Source organism: Misgurnus anguillicaudatus, chromosome 12, assembly GCF_027580225.2.
Source record: "Misgurnus anguillicaudatus chromosome 12, ASM2758022v2, whole genome shotgun sequence".
Lineage (NCBI taxonomy): Eukaryota > Metazoa > Chordata > Actinopteri > Cypriniformes > Cobitidae > Misgurnus > Misgurnus anguillicaudatus.
Genome location: NC_073348.2, coordinates 8,129,151 through 8,142,341, shown reverse-complemented (window position 1 = coordinate 8,142,341; position 13,191 = coordinate 8,129,151). Strand labels below are relative to the sequence as shown.

The following is a 13,191-nucleotide window of genomic DNA, read 5'->3' as shown; positions in this document are numbered from 1 at the left end:
AATTAGATGCAGCACCATTTACGTACAGCCAAAGCTTTAAACAACTCTGCATTAATCTAATTAAATAAAAACACACTGCAAAACTATAAAAATAAATTGACGACACTGTTTACTTCCCGAATGTTATTGTACTGCCATTTTCAAAAACATGGCATTTACATATGAAATATTTAAACATTCCTTGCTCAAAACATCTGCGAAAGGCTTGGGCCCGGTGGCATAAAGCACCTTAAGTTTTTCCCTTAAGCATGACACTTAAGGGGTAAATTCCCCTTAACTAAGAGAATAATTTAAGGGTGTTGCATACAGTATAATCCCTTAAACAGTTTTCTTAGGTAAGAGTAATCGTTAAGTGTTTCACGACAGCGACCCAGGTTTGTCGTTATAAAATACTATTGTTGCCATGGAGACGCAACAGAAAAAACTTAAGGGTTTTTTCTGCAACACCCTTAAGCTTCCCTTACGAAAAAGAGGTATACTTCAAGTTCATTTTATTAAGTATACTTAAGTAATGTTGGAGTATAGTTTTAAGTATACTTTATGCAGTAAGTGTACTAACATTTATGTTCTAGTAGTATACTTTTAAGTGTACTGCTTGAATACCGCTTGGGACTAAATTGGCCCACTTTTAGTATATAGAAGTATACTTCTAAGTGTACTATAAGTGTAAGAGTAGTCAACTTTAAGTGTACAACTAGTGCACAATTAGTTCTTCATTTGTACTGCAAGTGAACTCATGAGTATACTAGTAGTTTTCTAGACTTATACTTCAAGTGTGCATGCAAATGTTCTGTTAGTGTACTCTTAGTAAACTAGTAGGTTACTTATTGTGTGCTGCAGGTATACTTCCAAGTGTTCTTTTAATATACTTTCAGTTAACTAGTAGTTTACTAGTCATATACTGAAAGTGTACATGCAAATGTTCTGTTAGTGTACTCTTAGTAAACTAGTAGGTTACTTATTGTGTGCTGCAGGTATACTTCCAAGTGTTCTTTTAATATACTTTCAGTTAACTAGTAGTTTACTAGTCATATACTGAAAGTGTACATGCAAGTGTTCTGTTAGTGTAATCTTAGTAAAATAGTAGGTTACTTATTGTATACTGCTTGTGTAACAAAGCACTTTGAGACTGAGGATCCACCTGCAGGTTTTTATTAAACACTCTCCAACAGGCAAGGTCAAACAACAGCAAACACAGCAATGTAAGGCAGGCAAATCTCGTAGACATGAAACAGGCAAAAGGGTCAGGGCAGGCAACAAACATACAGTACTCATAAACCAGGTAAAACAGATCAAGATTAATAAATACAGATAGATAAGCAGGCAGGCAAACAGCTCAGCAATGACAGCCGGTACAAATCAAGACTTTGCACTGACTAAGGGCTCTGTCTTACACCCGGCGCAATGCAGCGCAATGCGCGACGCAAGTGTCTTTCGCTAGTTTCCACCCAAATTTTCACGTTTAGCGCCGCGTTGTTTAAATAGCAAATGCATTTGCGCCCCCTTTTGCGCCCATGGGCGTTCTGGTCTGAAAAAGAGGTGTGTTCAGGCGCATTGTTGGCGCGTTGCTATTTTGAGGCAACTAAAATAGACTACGCCATTGACCAACAAAAACCTGGTCTAAAGTCTAAGGTCAAGTAGTCAAGTAGGAAGTAGTGCAGCTGGGCATAAAGCCTATGGGAGTTCTGGGTTTATCCCCCACCTGCTTAAATGTGTCCTGTCTTGAAAAAGCTTAAAAGTTAAAATTAATGCAGTTATTAGTACCTTTAGTAGTAGTACCTTTTTATCCCCTTTGGGAAATTCTTTCAAGCATGCGGTTTTTTACACTTACAAAACAATACAATATAACAACAAAAACAAGTTTTTAAAAGAATTCATCATTTAAATATTTCACTATTGTGGTACAAAGGATTTTCCTAATTTTAAGCAACATTGAAGAACTTACCAAGCCTTTTGACCCACAAGAACTGGAAGCTGCAATGAACGCGCTGAAACCTGGGAAAGCAGCAGGAATCGACGATGTACTGACAGAAATGATACAGCACCTGGGACCTAAAGCAAAGACCTGGCTCCTAGAAATGCTGAACTCATGCATGGCAGAAAAAATAATTCCATCGGCATGGAGAAAGGCCAAGATAGTCACAGTTCTTAAACCTGGAAAGGATCCATCATCCCCAAAGAGCTACAGACCAATTTCACTCCTTTGCATTACTTACAAGCTCTATGAGAGGCTTTTACTCCAACACCTTATGCCAGCTATAGACTCTAAGCTTACTGAAGATCAAGCTGGTTTCCATCCTGGTCGCTCTTGCGCTGGGCAGCTATTGAACCTCACCCAACATATCGAGGATGGCTTTGAGTGTAAACTCATCACTGAGCAGCTTTCATAGATCTTACTGCTGCCTACAATACTGTCCAGCACCGCACCATGATTAGGAAACTTTTTGACATGACTGGTGACCTCGACCTGTGCAAAATCATCAAATGCCTCCCCAACAACAGACGATTCTTTATCCAATTAAATGACAAGAAGAGCAAATGGAAAGCCCAAAAGAACGACCTACCACAAGGCAGTGTACTGGTCCCCCTCCTCTTTAATATCTATACTAATGACCAACCACTTCACTCACAATACGGTCGCTTTATCTATGCGGACCACCCAACAGGAGAACTTCCAGAAGATTGAGGTTTTCTGGAAAGTGTCCTCTGAGAGATGACAACCTACTACAACCATCTGAAACCAAATCCATCAAAAACCCAACTATGCAGCTTCCATTTAAAAAACCGAGATGCGAAAAAAGAACTGAGCATCTCATGGGATGGCTACAAACTCTCTGTGTACTTGGGAGTCACACTCGACAGGACACTCTCTTTCAAAACCCACCTCCAGAACACCAAAGCCAAGATATACACCCGCAATAACATCCTGCGCAAACTGGTAAACTCAAAATGGGGTGCCGATCCACCAACCATCCGTGCAACTGCTCTAGCTCTGTGTTTCTCCACAGCCGAATATGCATGCTCAAGCTGGAGCCGCTCCCACCATACCAAACTGATTGACACAGATCTCAAAGACACCTGACGCATTATTACGGGATGCATAAAAACAACGGCTCTACCATGTCTCTACGCTCTAGCTGGCATTGCCCCCCCTTACATCAGACGATCCATCATCGCACAAGACGAGCGGAGAACACTGGAGTATGACACCAGGCATCCCCTGCATGGACACACAGCACCCCCACACTGCCTGAAATCAAGAGCCAGTTTCCTGCTGACAGTCCCACCTCTCCAGACAACCAGAAAAATAGCAAGGACCAACATTTGGAAAGATGAATGGAACCAGCTAACCACACGAGCCCAGGACTGGATGGAGAGAGGAATCACTCCGACTGAATGACTTGCCAGCGGGCACGATCTCCCATGGCCAACTTGGAAGACCCTCAACAGACTACGAGTGTAACAGGGGAGGTGCAAAGCACTTTTGAAAATATGGAACCTCCAGACAGACGACACATGTAACTGCGGAGCAGTACAGACAATGCCCCACCTACTGAAGTGTGAAAATGCCCCCCAGTGCAGTCCCCAGGACCTGGCTGAACCAACCCAATCAGCCGTGACCTGTGCCAGATACTGGCAGAATGACATCTGAAATTGCAACGGATTCGAAGAAGAAGAAGCAACATTGGCATCCTAAATCTTTGACCCGAATGTTCAAACTCATCATACAATGGGTGCATATAATTAAATGTGACCCGTGCTGGCAAAATTAGTCAGAATGAACAAATTTTCAAAAAGAGTTATTTATATTCTCTATTAAAAAAAATATATAAAACAATATATGACTTGTTGGAATGTGACGAAAAATGACAGCACTACACCTGTTTGAAGTTGACAGAGTCAGCAAAGTCAATTTTGAGAAAAATCAAATTAAAGATTTTTGAAGGTTCAAAAGCAAAATCAGCACATCCTTAACTTAAAATCACTGGTAAAAATAATAGATTTAACACACAGTCAAAAACAACATCAATAGGATAAATATATGTTGAACTTACTTTTATTGTTTTATTGACATTGAGACAAACAGCTTTCAGATCTAATCTAATATAATGTTACACATCAGATCCTCAACAGTTAAAGGTAGGGTAATACATTTTGAAAAATGCTAACGGTAGCCGCCTAGCAATGAAATCCCGATCCCGCCCTCAAGTCAAATCGCCATCCAAAGTCACGCCTCTTTCACAACACATGAACACACACAGATCAGACGGTCACGTCTCATGTCTCATTCAGCAGTGAGAAAACTTTGCAGTACAAAGTCGAATAACACTTCCAAAATAACCAAACAACTGTTTACATCAGAATTAGTTTAAGCACACGTTCGGTTGTGTAGACGTAGTAACTATATCGTTACGCTAATCCGTAAACGAACACAAATTTCATAAGCAACACAATGTTTCATCAAAGTAGAATATCTGAATCCATTTCAATACAAACATATCGCGTACCTACCTTACCAAAATAAACAGTGCAACGACTCTTTCAGACCCTTTGCCTCCTGCAGCTGTTTGCATCTCGTGGTAAAGCAGTAAAGTTACTGATGTTCATTTGGGTTTTTGCTCTTGCTGATCCAGGCAGTTTTTGCTGTTGTTGTTATAAAAGATGTCTTTAGTTTTGTGCCTCCTGTGTAGGTTGTCAATTCAGTAGAAAAGTTTGCTGTTCTCACTGTTTACAGGCAGGAGGTGAGCGCACGTGAACGCGCCGATGACGTATGGTGTCTGCGTGGACTCGCTGCGCGGTGGGCATTCAAATTACGCTTACGTATGAGGGACAAAAATGGAAATGTCCGTTCGGACCGAAATCTATGATTTGTTGAACATTTTTTGGTCCTACGCCTTTCACAGATGACATAAATTTCTACAAATACATTTAAACAACTTAACACAGTGATTGCTATCAGGATGTAAGGAGACTTTTAACCAGCATAACAAAAAATGTTTCAGGATCAAATCTGTTACCCTACCTTTAACCAAACATTCACTTAAGACATAACAGATTAAGGGCCCTATTTTAACGATCTAAGCGCATTGTCTAAAGCGCACGGTCTAAATGGGCGTGTCCGAATCCACTTTTGCTAATTTAACAACGGGAAAAATGGTTTGTGCGCCGAGCACACGTCGAAAAGGGTTGTTCGTATACTCCTAATGAGTAATGGGAGTGTTTTGGGCGTAACGTGCAATAAACCGATGAGAGTCTTATCTCTCATCCCCTTTAAAAGTCAGTTGCGCTGGCGCTATGTCTAATCCCTATTTAGATGATGGACTTTGTAAACTGAAAAACTAAGCGGAGGAAGAAGACCCCCAGTTTAAGATTAATGTTAAATAATTGTGTTGTTTTTTACTTGTATTGAAATTGTTATTTTTTCATTAAAACCTTTAAAACCCGTTTTCTTTTAGTCATAGAAGTAAAAATAGCAGGCTTTTAATTGCTGTAAATGTATGGCTATCCAATATCATCAAAAAATAATTTACAAGTATGTAAGAAAAGGTTTGTACTGTAAAAATACTTTATTTGTAACAAACAGGAGATAAAGAATTTACAAACGGCTCTCGGTACTGTGACGTGTGGACAGTACTTTCTGAAATCTCCTGCACTACCTATATTTGTATATTTGTAGAAAACTTAAAGGCATGCAAAGAAACCAAACACATACATGCTGAATTAGTAACCACATGAGCACAAGTCATCCACTATGTTAAAGAGTTTCCTCTAAATCACCACATTTAGTATAGCTTTTATCTGAGCTTAAACAGCAACTAGAAACAAAATGAATCTTTTTAAATGGTATTGTCTGTCTTAGATACCCATCTGTCTTAACATTTCTACTCTCAGCCAGAGTTCTAAAATGAAATGTTCTAAGAAATGAAATGTAGAATTTAGTTGCCACTAAATATCCATTTTGCTCTGCTAGGTTCTGCACACTTTGGTAAGTAATGTGGAGAGACTTCCTACAACCCCCCAGAAATTCCTCTGCAAACCCCCACGTGCAATTAGCATTTCTATGGAGAGAGGCTTCAAGGGAACAGTGTGTGACAGACACGTTTAGGATTGTCTGTAAGAGTTTAACCCTAAAACAACCAAATACAAAGTGTAACCAATCAAATCATTTCAACAGGAAAGTTTCAATGTAGTGTCCCAATAGTTGTCCGGGTTTTGGGAGTGTTTTTTTAAAGCAACCAATCAGTGTTGAAATTAAACACCAATGGGGACACCAGAAATGTGCAAAGATGTGAAATTACAGTACCTCTGTAGGTGTGAAAGTGTTCGGCTAAAAGCTACTATTTTTCCTGGTTTGAACGAAGAATTAGATCTAACTTCATATTTGTAAAATGTATATAATTATGATGTGTGTGATTATTGATTATACTTCACTGCATGAAAAGTGTGATTTTCGTCAGTTAAAGGCGCTCTAAGCGAATCTGTGTGATGTCACTTTTTGTTGATGTGTGAACTGTTTTCAAACAAATGGAGTGTAGCTAACACCTCCCCCTCCCTTCCGTGCTTTCATGAACGCGCCCAACCCCCACCCCCAAATCCTTCTTGTCATTTATTGGCTGGAACACTTTGTTATGGTTTCTGGTGGTATGTTTGGCCGTTTTGTTTTTATTGCAGTTTGTGGAGCCTGGGCCCGGTTGCATAATTTTCCCTTAAGTTCACCCTTATGTTTCCCTTACACTTAAGTGTGTTGCAGAAAAAAACCCTTAAGTTTTTTCTGTTGCGTCTCCATGGCAACAATAGTATTTTATAACGACAAACCTGGGTCGCTGTCATGAAACACTGAACGATTACTCTTACCTAAGAGAACCGTTTAGGGGATTATACTGTATGCAACACCCTTAAATTATTCTCTTAGTTAAGGGGAATTTACCCCTTAAGTGTCACCGATCGAGAGTGGGCAAATTACCCCAATGTAAAGAAAATGTCTTATTTTAATTTTAAACTTTTAAATTGTTGCCTAAATTTTAAATTGAGATTTGTCTTACCTTAAATGTTGTTTTGCAGGCATAAAAGTAAATTTCTTCATCCTATGTTTTTTTTTTATTTATATCTGAGTTGGGAGTTGAAATCCAACCTTATTTCATGCTTCATCACTGACTTGTAAAATGTAGCAACATTTTAAAACATGTCAACAACTAGTGACGGATAGGATTTGATATGGGGATTTAATAAAATGTTTTTACACAGCAGTGTTTTTTATCCTTTATTTTACCAGGAATAATCACATTGAGATAAAAAATCTCTTCTGGCCAAAAATGGCAGCACACAAAGTTTCACACAAAAATATTTCAAGAAAAACTATACAAAAAACTTCCTGTCCAGCACTCAGAACTACAATTCGAAATAATAACGAAATATATAAATGTTTGAAACAAGAATATGATTATTTCAAATAAGACTCCAAAAGGTTTCTAAATCTAGCATCACAGTAAAAGTGTTTCACCTAAACCTCAAGCATACAAGAGGATAATGAAATAAAAACAAATGTAAATCAAAAAGGGTGTAAAGTGGGTGTCAGAATTTAATTGTTGTTCCCCCACACCCCACATTTATATATTTGATATATTTTCATAGAACCTTGTATATTTCTTTATTGTTATACTCGGATGATTAATGAAGCAATGATACGGTTCATTTATCTTGCATTTACTAAGTTGAGATTGAGTTGTGACATTTTCCCTTGACTATGCACAAAAGCTAGACATGGGCTGGTCAGTCCAGGTCATGAAGTACGACCAGACTTCCCTGTTCTAATCTCCCTTTCCCCGTTTACACAATACAACTGTCTAAGCATTATTATTTATGTATCCGTATCCAGACGTTCCTGTGAAGGGATTGTTCTCCAGACATGTTTGCTCAATAACTGCCCACATGATTCTTCTAGACATTATCAAATGTTTATCAGGTGACCAGTGCTTCCTTTCTGTACACTATATAAGCTGAAGCCTGTCTAATAAACTTTGGTCTATGTTTGAACTGCATCTCGGTGTCAGTGTCTTTCATGGCCCCTGATATATATCAGAACTCTCTGCTGCTCACCTCAGACCTCGTCTCTTTACTACAGATTCAACGAAAACTTCATACCTCTAGACCTGCTTAGAATTAGATTCTAACAGTTGGGGGCTCGTCCGGCGACAGGGGGGTGAGCCTCCTCCCGACAGAACCGGAGACCGAAATTTGAACACCGCAGATCGGGGAGGACCTACAGAAAGGGGTAAGTGTCGTGATATTTCTAATAAATTTGAAATACAGCGCTTACCCCTGTAGAGTCCCAGTAGGACCCATATCTTGTGCTCGAGACAAGATCGGTCATTTTCACTCGGCCCACGTGGGGCAGGTGGCCCAAAAATCGCCACCGTTGGCTAATTGATTTACGAATTAATTGCTAGTAACGAAGTGATAGTCGCTCACGAGTAAAAGAAAGAAATAAATTGACAACGAGTGATTTCTTGTCAATTAAATTTCACGGGTGCGGTAATCGAGATTACCAGCACATGCAGCATTGACTGCGTACGGAGCGAGGTCAAGTATACAGTTAGAGCTCGCTGTATATTTGAGATCGCGGTGTTATTGTTATTCGTTATTGTTGAGTAATCATCAACGAAACGTTGAATTGAATATAAAACGAGCATTGCCCACTATCAAAGAGATTTATTAAAACTATATGAATAACATTTATGACATTTTATGAAAACTGGATTTTTGCAAATTTCAAATAATTTGCCAAACTAATATATAACTTCTAAAGAACGAAACGATACGTAAATGTATTGAGGCTGAGTAGAGGAGCACAGAAAACCCGGGTGTTTGTCAATTGCTTATTTGTGCTTATTGATGTTTGCTTGTTATTGCTGCTATTGTTTGTTTACATTGTGTTGAAGATGGGTGATTCTGCCACGGCCAGGCAAAAGCCTGATTAATTTATGTATACAAATAATAAAGGTTTTTATGTTGAACTGTACATCACTTAGCTGTTAGTAATATAATAACTTTGCATTGAAAACCCACAACGCAAGATGCGCTGCCATATTTTATGTCGAATAGTACCAGCCGAAGTTTATCGTCCCCACAAATTGCTGTAAAATACGTGAATGTTTTGCAATCTCACAAAAGGTATGCACACGTCACAGGGGCAGATTTGTGCTATTTTGTTGAAAATTGGAGAGCGATGTAAAAAAAAAAAAAACATAACTGATACGTGCCGCTGTCTGATTCGGGAAAACCATGTGACTGGAGGTGAGGGGACTGCAGCCTCTCGCAATCCACTCACACGGGAAGATCATGAATATCATGATATGCTTTTTTGATCAGCTGCGCGTTTTTCTAGATAAACGGTTTGGCATTTGCCAGTATTTATCATTTGCATTAAACGGAAAGATAAAGCCAAATGAAACTGCTTCTGAATTTTGCACAGGTTTTAAAGTATTATGAGTTTATTCTAGATTACCGATTGACAAAGTCTGAGTGCGCTGTTACAAATATGCTGTTGAACAATATGAATCGTAGGTACCGGTAAGTGAAATCTGTTGAATATGAATGTGAATAGACTGATTTGTGAGTCTGATGCATCTGGTGAACATGCTATGTTTTCAGTGCAAGTCTCATCGAACGGGAAAAAGCTTGCTTAAGCACCGGAAAGGAAACTGAGATTTGATATAATGTGTTATTATGTGGACAAAGGGGCCACATGAAATGTGACTGCCGTTCAAAAGGGGGTGCAATTTTATTCCAAGGGCGCCACCACGTAGACAGTCAATGCAACAGCCAAAGCAAGTGCATCAGAAACTATCTGACAGTAATTACCAGACAAACTGGCATAACAAAACACAATGAAATGTTCTGACCCATTACACCACCTCTGGAGGTAAGAGCTCCAGGTGTCAAACCATTTTTTCTTCACAAATTTCAAATCATACCAGATGTTTGTCTTAATTTGCTCGGGCGAGACATTATGCATAAGTTAAAAATGGAATTTCATGATTCTCATGTTGTTTTCTCTTTTATGTCATGTTTACAGACATACAGTGATCCTCTGCCTATGGGGGGAGGAAGTGAGAAGGCCGACCAAGACCCAGTAGCCGCCCGCATACCACATGATGTAGACACCTTGATTAACCCATGCCTATGAACTCAGTCAAACAATGATACAGGTTTCATTGATATGAAACCATACAAAGTTAAACTTAAACCTGTGTACATCAAACAATATCCTTTGTCAAAAGAAAAGGAAGATGGCATTAAACCTATTATTCACCATTTTGTTTAACAGGGTGTCCTCATACCTACTCGCCATAAAACACACCGATTAACCCGGTGGTGAATGCTAATGGAAAGACATAATGTCTTACACAAGATTTAAGAGCACTCAATAAACTGATAATTCCTCTGTCTCTGATTGTTCCAGATGTGCCGACTGTTATAAATTTTATATCATGCACACATAAGTATTTCTGTCATTGATTTGTGTGCTGCTTTTGTTTCTCTGTTCCAGTGCATCCAGACACACAGCCACTGCTAGCCTTATAGGATAGGGGGCGCAAGAACTAAGAAGGGTATGTTGACTCACCATCCGTCCTCTCCGCTGCAGTGGAAAAAAGACATTGAAAAAAAAAAAAGATCAACTTCCTATTTTCGGGTTTGCTGTCTGCTGTATGCCGATGACATCATGGTCTCTGCCCTGACTGAAAAGAACTGTGAGAAAGCCTCCATTATCGTCTGCAATATTTTGGTGGACGCTGGTTTCAAAGCATCAAAAGAAAAGCTCCAGTGGGTCAAGCAAAAGTTCTCGTACCTTGGTCACGTCTTAATGCCAGGTCTTTGAAAAAACCTCCACAGATCAGGTTGAACTGATCCGGAAGATGAAATTCCCACAAACTGTGTAACAGCTCCAAAGTTTTCTGGGGTTAATAAACTGTTGTCGCTCATGGAAACCTGAGTGTGCTGCCCATGACGGACATTTGCGGAGCACGATTGATCACAAGGCATCGCCTGCATCACTGATATGCTGGACTGATGAAGCAGAGACTCATTTCATGGCACTGAAACACGCCATTACTACGGCCCCAACTCTGGGCCATCCGAACTATGCAAGGACTTTTCACCTGCATGCGTGAGAGGCGAAGGGTGTGGCTCTGGGTATCCTTTGGCAACAACAAGGTTGCACTTATAGGCCAGTGGCATATCTGTCTAGAAAACTAGATAATGTAGTAACAGGTATGCCTAAAATGTCTTTATGCAGTGGCTGCTGATGTTCTGTTTGTACAGGTGGCTGAGAGAACGGTGCTGTCACAGTCAATGACTCTACACATCACATCAAGTTGGTGCATTTTTACACAACACAGGACGGCACAGAGGCGATATGGGTATGAGGCTACGCTGTTGGCAACCAAAAATGTAACGATCCAGCCCACTTTTAACATTAATTCCACAGTTTTGGGACTGGTAGACATGACTGAGCACGATCTAAAACATGATTGCATTGTTGGATTGACTACTTCCTGTTCCTCTAGGGCCGATTTAATGGAATCGCCCCTAGATGGGGGGGTCAGATCTATGTGGATGGCTCATATACAAAGCCATCGGACGGTGTCTACCTGTGTGGTTATGCTGTGGTGTCAGATACTGGTGAGGTTATTGAACCCTTTGCTCTAAATTACAACTCAGCATAAGCTGCAGAATTGGTAACTCTAATACGAGTTTGTGAGCTAATGAAAGAAAGAAAAAAGCCACAATCTACGCGACTCTAAATATCTGTACCACAAATTTTAAAAACATGGGAAGCCCGAGATTTCAAGACAACAGATGGTAAGCTTATAGCTCATTCATATTTGGTAGGACGGTTGACAAAAGCAGTACAGCTACCGTCTGAAATGGCAATAGTGAAAGTAAAAGATCATGGATCAGGAAATGATGACTAGGCTGTGGGAAACAAGAAGAGCAGATGAGGCTGCCAAGGAAGCAGCTCAAGCTCACATTAAATGACTATTTGAGTATGATGTCAAAACAGACCTTGCTATGGCTGTGCAAGTGATTAACATGATCAGATTGACTTCATTCGCATACTGCCGATTGGAAATTATGAAATATCTTTTTTATCACAAAGAGGATGCGGAAACTGTAGTTAAAATTTTGACAATTGAAAATTATTCCTCGTTTTAGCATACCGAAAACAATTGAATCCGACGACGAGACACCTTTTGTGTCTAAAGTAACTAGCTCTTTGCTAAAGCGCTGTCTATTGATTGGCATTTTAATATTAAACGTGAAAATTAAACATAGGATAACCAAAGCTGCGTTAGAAACGGAAAGAAATGGGTAGATTTGCTACCTGCTTTATTATACGAAATAAGAATGACTCCATCTTCAACCAAACAATTGTCTTCATTTGAAATACTAATGGGTAGGCCATTCCCCACCCTGTGGGTCAAAGGCCGCGCAGGCATTTCTTCCCCAGGTGACTGGAGGTGATACAAGAAGACTATGTGGTGTCCATAATTGAGAAATTGAACTCTATCTGTGCTAATTTTCTTTGTCTCTCCCCTCAGAAAAACCAACTTACATTTTTGCTCCAGGACAGGTTGTTCTAAATAGGAGCCTGAAGCCCACGAGGGTATGAGAGCCAAAATACCTCGGCCCAGACAAGGTGATGGCTGTGACAAAGATGGGAGTTCTGATTGACAACCAGCTACAGTGGATTCACGCCTCAGGGTTGAAGCACCACTCTGCCACGGATCAGGACACCAGAGACGAACCCAAACAACGACTACTAGTAATGGAAAACAACGGAGAACAACGAGTGAGATATCTTGATGGAAGCTCCACTGCCGAGAGGATTCGAACCATGTATTGTGACCAAAGCTTTCATCATCTTCAGCGAGCACATTGTGGAAGCAGAGCAAAGAATATTGGAAGACAACGAACACATCACACAACTGGCCCTGCAAAAGCGATCATAGATCATATGCTGTGGTATATGTTTATTTTGAATGATAGTGATCTGAAAGTCTATAGAAAAAAAAATAATAATAAAGGTATTGGTTTCTTGAAAATAAGGGTTATTTAGGAAATTGCTATTTAATAAACTAATTGTAACTATTTGATTTCTGCAATTAGGAAAAGTATTTTCTTAAAGTA

General features: G+C 39.7%; 1 protein-coding gene and 1 long non-coding RNA gene across 2 annotated transcripts in view; both read left to right on the top strand.

Moving 5' to 3' along the window:
* LOC129413439 (uncharacterized) overlaps positions 1 to 13,191 on the top strand; it is a 30,541-nt gene that overhangs the window by 9,338 nt on the left and 8,012 nt on the right. The window lies entirely within an intron of this gene.
* On the top strand, positions 7,897 to 13,080 carry LOC141368992 (uncharacterized). Its single transcript, XR_012372420.1, has 2 exons — positions 7,897 to 9,922; positions 10,076 to 13,080. It is a non-coding gene; the product is annotated as an uncharacterized lncRNA (long non-coding RNA).